Below are 7,759 nucleotides of genomic sequence, written 5' to 3' on the forward strand. Positions count from 1 at the left end.
GAACAAGAGAATGAACTATTCAAAACTTGTTCGAACAAATAAGCTCCATAAAGGCTCTCTCGTTGATCCTCTCTATTGACTAGATTCAATTTTCGGGTATAGAACCCACTTGATTGAATAAGTTGTTGGGTAATCAAATTTTTATTTGGTCAAATGTGTCTCATAAATAGTCTTTCTCAATTATATATCAAAATTCAAACAATTAATTTAATAGAATTGACTTGGTGGTTAGTTGCAAAGTTTTCTCCACCTACTTAAAACCTCAAAGTTTATTAGATAAATAACACAGTAGCATATATTAATGATACTTGGACTTTTATGACTAAGATTGCATCACAACTTGGCTGCCATAGTGCCATATGTCACAAGCATTAACTTTATACGGATGTTAACCCCATTAATTAACATCAGAAATAGCGCATTTTGATTTTTTAATCAGTATTAATTTAATTAACCCTTCTCTAATCTGTTGGCTTGGTGGTTTAGTTGCTAACTTTTCTACCCCCCATGGGGCCAAGCCAGGGGGTTTCAATATTTAATTGAAGGCAAAACGAGTCTTGGTCTTCTTTTTCAACTTTCATGAACACGATTGAATATGGTGCGAAGAAAAATTAGAAAATGAAGAGGGCCAGCTCGGTGGACGCTGGACCCCCACGTCGCAAGACTCTGTAGCCGGAGTTCAGCAAACAAACAAGTTGACCGTTGACGTGACACAACCAGGGGTCTGCCGACTAAGGTTTGGCCTAAGACCTTTTTAGGTTCCAGATGGTGCCCACGACTTCCGCTGCCTTGCCTTTTGCTACACTACTGCTGCGTATCTACAGAATCTTTTCCTCAAATCTCTAATCATGAAAATATTTTCTCCTGGGAAACTTTGGCAAAAAAAACAAAAAAAGAAAAGGAATTTTCTGCTGGAATTTAAGGAAATTCGGCAGGGATGAGAGATGAGGCTTGAGAGCATTCACACCATTGTGTTCTTTAAATTTTTTTCAAATTTAATTATTGATTTAACTGACTACTTTTTAAAATTATTAAATAATAAATTCTTTCAATGTAAGAGATGGTTAATGACAAATGTTAAACTTAACATTTGGTAAAAAGCTTGTTAACGGTAGTTTTTGTGAATTTTGTTAAAAATTTTAAAAAAAATCGAATATAAATAGCTCATTTTACGTGAGTGCTCTTAGCGAGTTTGAGCGAGAAGTCTCATCCGTTTAATTAAATAGATTGAGTTAGGGTTGACTTGTATTATATTTATATTTTGACAAGACCAACAAGTTCGACACGACCAACAAGCTCAACACGAAATTAATAAATTAAAATTAACTTATATAGTCATATACTTATATTTCGACACAACCTAAATTCGATACGAGAACACAAATTATAAACCATTCTTAAAAATGCGAGATTGGTTGTTCAGAATAAGTGAATCCCGTACCTTAAATTGCTCAGACTTTTGGGCCACTCGAGCCCTGTATTTTCTCTCTTATTTAGTGTTCCAATTATCTAAAATTGTGATAAATAAAATAAAATCTATAATTGTTATTAAAAAAAAAAAGAGGCCTGGCTATTGAGAAACGTCTTTGCATAGATTTTTCCACACGTTCCAAAAGCTGTCGTACATTATAAAGGCTCCACTTGGCCTCTTAAGCTCAAGATTTCTGTTGTGGGGATTCTACAAAGGTGATACGTCGCTAATATATCGTATCTTTTGATGAAAAAGAAAGCAACCCAACGTACGCCAACATCATACATATATCTAGCGACATGTACGGTCTCACAAGTGACTCCATGAGAGGGCTAAGATTTCTATGTCGTAAATGATGAATACAGGTCAAGATCCCATGTTCCCGTGAATCCCGTGGGTGGCTGTAGGCTTCTCCAAGAACACATCATATAAAGATAATTCAGCGTTACTTATAACATTTACTTGATTAGATAAAAAATAAATGTTAAAACTTTTTTAGTGTTATTTTGAGGCCCTTCTATGCTGACATAACACTTTATTTATAATTAAAAAAAAAAAAAACTTGATTTCCCTCTCCCTTTTTTTATTAAAAAAAAAAGATGCTATGTTACCAAATAATGACTTAGAAGAACACTAGAAATAGCTTTAGCATTACCCTTTAAAAATTTATGTTTTTAATAATTATGTTTTAAAATTGCTATTTTTTAAAACATTGTATGATTTTGAAATTGTTAAACTTAACTAAGACCGTAGCTGGTCTATTTCTTAATTTAAAATAGCTAACTAAAACTCACTTTATTTAGTTTAGCTAAAAGATTTTAAAAAATACTATTCATCCGATTATTTATTCTTAACTATATATTCTTTCTTTATTCCTTTTTATTAATAAGTTGAACGGCGAAAGAAAAGTAAAAGAAAAAACAATAAAATAATTATAGATCTGCGAACGTTTTTTACACTTTTATTATCTGTTATAGCTAAGAGTGAATTTTACATACTTCACTGTGAGTGCTCTAACATACATTAAGCCAAAATAAATATAACTTTAAAAAGAAGTCAATATAAACATATATTATATTTGAGACATGTTACATGCACATCACTTGTACATCTTTTGTATATCACTTTTTTAAATCAATCATTGGATCTCTAGGATCCACGTGTGAATTCTTATGGGTCCTACAAATTTAATGGTTAATTTAAAAAAATAATATACAAAAAATATGTAAATATTGTGTAAAAATTATTTATCATTATATTTATATTTATGATGTATGGTTTAATTTTTGTTTACAATACCCAGGGAAAATTGAATATAAAAATAATTCTGAAATCGTATATATTAAAGAAGAAAGATGGATTTTACCTTTTTCGGGGCAGTGGGGTCAGTCAGGCATGGAGGGCCGCAGAAGAAGAACCCCGAGAAAAGCAAAAAAAAAAGGAAACAAATATGACCAAAATGCCCAGATTTTTGTTTTTCCCGATTCAGAAGTTCAGGTACTGGTGTTGGTCAGAAAGCTGTGAGGGCATTAATGTCCTTATAAAGAGCGTCCCAGAATGTAATAAATGAAATGGAAGCATAGTAGAGAAAGAAAGCAAAAAGGCCACGATTCCCGAGGGAGTGTTGGAACCTGGGTCTCTCTGGCACCTTCTGAAAGCTGTATCGGAGGAAGGAAGAAACCGGAGAGAGAAAGAGAGGTATGGAGGGTCTACCCTACGCGTAGGCGTAGCCTCTCACGGTGGGGGTTTGTGGGTGCAAGTGCCGAGGCGTCCCTCTGAGTCAGAGAAATGTGGCATAGAATGACCAGACCCTACGGACCCTTTCTCCTTCTTTTAGCCTCCATATTCACACCAATTTACATCGCTGCCTTTTCTCTTCCCCAATTATTTATTATTATTATTTTTAAAAAAAAAAAAAATATTCTAAGCACAAAGTTTTTGTTTAACCAGATTGCAAGAATAATTCAGCCTATTAAATTCAATTAAAATTTGGCATATGTGGTCTAAAAAAAAATTAAAGCCTTTATGTTGAGGTTTTGTTACATTATAATTTTTTTATATAAAAAAATAAATAAATTAAATTAAATATTAGCTGTTGAAAAACTTACTTTATTTTTAATAGATAACATGATTTATATATATGTTTAAAATTGTATGTATTTTTAATAAAGTAATATGTATTTTGATGTATACGTTAGTTTAATTCCTCCAATGAACCTAAAAAGTTTTTGTCCTTATTTTAATAAGAGATCTTCTTCTTTTTTCCCACGATGAAGATACTGCGAGATTGTCCTGTCCTAATTATTTGATGGGAAATGCTCAAAATACTCATAGTGCATGTATCATTTCTCTTATCTTATTATTGTCAAACAAAAGTGTGCCCCATTTTTCAAATCAAGCATGTTAAGTTCTGAAAATTGGGTAAGGATAATGGTAAGAAAATTTATCTTTTCAAAGACTTGTGAGATGCAAAAATAATAATAATATTAATAAAATTAATTACACACGATATTATAATTTAAGAGATTCCTTTAATATGAGGTATATTCACTGGCGAAAGCAATCACGAAGAAATTGACTAAAAACATAGAGTACAAAATACTCATAGTGCATATCAAGTGCACTATAAGTGCATGTATCATTTTCCTTATGTTATTATTGTCAACAAAAGTGTGCCCCATTTTGCAAATCAAGCATGTTAGGTTCTGAAAATGGGGTAAGGATAATGGTAAGAAAATTTATCTTTTCAAGACTCGTGAGATGAAAAAAAAAATAAAAATAAAATAATAATAATAAAATTAAATTAATTACACGACACTATAATTTAAGTGATTTCTTTAATATGAGGTATATTCATAGGCGGAGGCAATCACAAAGAAATTGACTAAAAAGATAGTACAAAACAGTAGAAAAAAAAAATCATTCAGAACCCAAAGTTATAATACACTCAAATCTCATTATCACCATAGATATTATTTCACAAAAGAGAATAAAAAAAACATAAGTAAAAACTCATATTTTCCCCAAGACAGATTGCGGCTAATCTCTCTTTCTTTTTCTCTTTCACACATTGTCTTTTGCTCTCTTGATTTGGGTACTCCAAAACCAAGAAGAAAAAATTAGATCCGGTGCTGTGCTGTGCTCTCTGATCTTTTAATGCAAACTCGATTTTGCACACATCAACTAGGGCTGAAAACATGATTTTATAAATCATGAAAGTCGGTCAAACCAATCCTCCTACAAGTGGGTCTTCCTTTTCAAATCCAACTTGGATTACTTATCTCTAAAACCAGCAAGTGAAAAGGAAAAGACTAGTGGCCTCACACATGTTGATGGGTGAAAGTCACCCGACTGTCTAACATTAATTTGTTGTTTAAATTGTTAATAATTTAATTAGTGCATGACAGAATTTACTTGAGATTTATTGCTCAAATAAGTGATTAAACAATTCAAAATTGATTTGGAGAAATAAATTCCATATGAATTTCCTTACGGTATGCTGCTCAAATTAATTTGGACTCAAACCCTAAAAATGTGGTCCAAGGAGAGTTGGGGAGTGAGGTGAATGAATTTGGGTGCAATAAACGCATGATCATGGGAAGAATTTGACTCAATCATAGAGTTGACTCTTTCTTTTTCTTTTGAACAGAGGTTAGATGTAATAATAAGTTTTTTTTTTTTTTTTTTTTTTTTTTTTTTTTTTTTTTTTTTTTTTTTTAAAATCCATCTTAGTTTAAACTCTTGTTTTATAAGAGTAAATTAGACTAACACGAAAAGATGCCGAATTTAGATCTAGTGCAAATAAAGCCAAGATATTTTTTCAGAATGATTCACTTCGATGTCTTAAATCAGTTTTTGAAAGAAAAGTATGCTCTACATATAAAATATTCAATTTGTAGTATATACTTAGGATATTGGCATATTTATAGGTAAAGAAGTGGAGTCAAACTTAAATGTCTTTATTGGACTCGGATTGAGACTACTATCCTAATTTGACTTGAAATAGAATTAATCTTAACAACAGTTTATGTGAGAGTTTGTTCGAATTTGACCTGTTTAAATTTTTCGATCACTTGTTCGAACAAGTGAAGGTTCGAATATAGTTTCACATGAAATTTTGGTATTGCACGAAAATCTCCCTCCTTCCCCCTTCTAGTGTCATTTGGGTTTTCCATTAAATATAAGTTATGCTGTGAATTGGTGTGTCGAGTTCCCCAATAATCAATAATCAATAGTTATGCTATTGATTTTGTTATAACTAATTACGAGCTAATAGAATTGCTAAATGATTAACCACATCTATCTTTCATCAATTTAATGTGCAAAGCATTGAAAAGTTATTATCACCATAAGATTCAAAAACTAAATGTGTAGCGTTCATCAAATTTAGAAATCCTCCTAAACTCCAATATGTTCTTGCAAATTAAATGCAACTACCCCCTCCACATCTAATCACCGGAAAAAATAAATAAAAAAGATGGAAAGAATTGAAAATTAAAGGCCTGCCCCGAACGATATGATATCATAATATTTAAATTAACAGTAAAAATTATATTTCGGTTCTATTACTATTAGTCTCAATTATTTATTGTTTTTTTTTTTTTTTTTAACAAATAATGTTTTAAAGGTGGGTTAGAATTGACACGTTAGTATTATGAGATAAAAATATAATTTATAGCATTTCTCTAATATTTATACATCGAATGGGGATCGAATGCAATGGGATTGTTTATTGAATGTGTAATGAACAGTCTCTCAGTATCGAAGCCTTATTTTGTTCGGACAAGTGTGTAGGTTGTCTAAATCACACCTACTTAAACTTCCTAAATATGTGGTCGAGCAAATAGATTCCGACCGACCTTTAACATGAACAACCTCATTTCACTGGATCCGAATCCTCAAAAGGCATGGAACTATATATCAGACAAGAACTGAAGCACTTAAAATTGAGTTAATTGCTGGAGATTGTTGAATCATTAGCGTTATCATCATAAGTGTTTCCGAGTGAAATTGAAGCGAAATATAAAGAATCTTGTTGCCGATCGACTCTAATTTAGATTATTAACTAATGATGATTACTTTTGACAACTAACAGGGTCCAATAGTATAGCCCACAAGTGATGTTGGGATGGTGAAGGGCATCTGATTCACTGATTGACCGTTGATGTAATGATAGTTGACGCACCCGAAGTATATATAGTTAAACCTTTGATTAAAAAATACAAAGATAAATAAATAAATAAATCAATTAGACATACTATTCATAACGATCATGCAACTTTTATTGTTTTTTTTTACCCAAGATCACAACGTTTGTTCAGAATCATGGTTATTACTGTATGAGTAACACAATTAACGTGTCAGTTTCAATTAATCTTTATATTTGTCTTTGTAAAAAAAATAAAATAAAAGTTAAGAGTTGGTTAAGACTAACACATCAGCATTGTGAGATAAAATAAAATAATAGTTTAATTTTTTTTTTTTCTAATTAAAAAGGCGGGAAGGGGCGACCAACGTAATTATCCCTCTTGGACGTGACCATTGGGATTAGGGCCGATCAAATACCCATGGACCCGCCCCGCACAATTAAAAAGAAAAAAAAAAACTAGCAGTGCCGCACCCCCCATCTTCATATTTTTTCCTTTCTTTTCTTCTTAAACCCTAGCGCCGCACCCCTTCGCCTCTTCTTCTTTTTCTTTTTCACGATTTCCGTTGTCCTGCATCTGCTCCAATGGAATTATGGAAGTTGATAGGCCTCACCGAGTCACCAGTTATGTGGGGATGTCATGAAGCTCCAAATTAGGGTTGACGAGGAGACCGGGAATGGCGGGAAGATCGTCAATACTCGCTTCAAGAGGCCTCGCCGAGTCGCCCATCCTGTGGTCAGTGGTCTCTCATCCCTTTTTTTTTGTGATTTGTTTGAATCTGGCTTTGTGATTTTCTTGTTTGAATCTGATTTTGTTTGAATCCGGTATAGTTTGAATATGATTTTCTTGTTTGGTTCCTGATAAAATCGAGCTTTGATTTGGTTTCTCATGTTTCTAGATCTAGGTATTAAACCCGCATATTTCCGCACAATCCTCACCCCCCGCCCTGCATCACCCCCACCCTACAGCACTCCGCACCGCACTAGTTTTCCCCATTTTGTGCAGTTTGCGGGTGCGATTTTCGCAACCAGCAGCGGTGCGAGGTGGTGCCAAAAAAGGGGCATCCCCGCCCAATGCTCAACCCTAATCGGGATTCCCACCCATTGTGGAATATTTGGTTTGAACCAAAATTACTATCTTG

This window comes from Alnus glutinosa, chromosome 9 (assembly GCF_958979055.1).
Source record: "Alnus glutinosa chromosome 9, dhAlnGlut1.1, whole genome shotgun sequence".
Taxonomy (NCBI): Eukaryota; Viridiplantae; Streptophyta; class Magnoliopsida; order Fagales; family Betulaceae; genus Alnus; species Alnus glutinosa.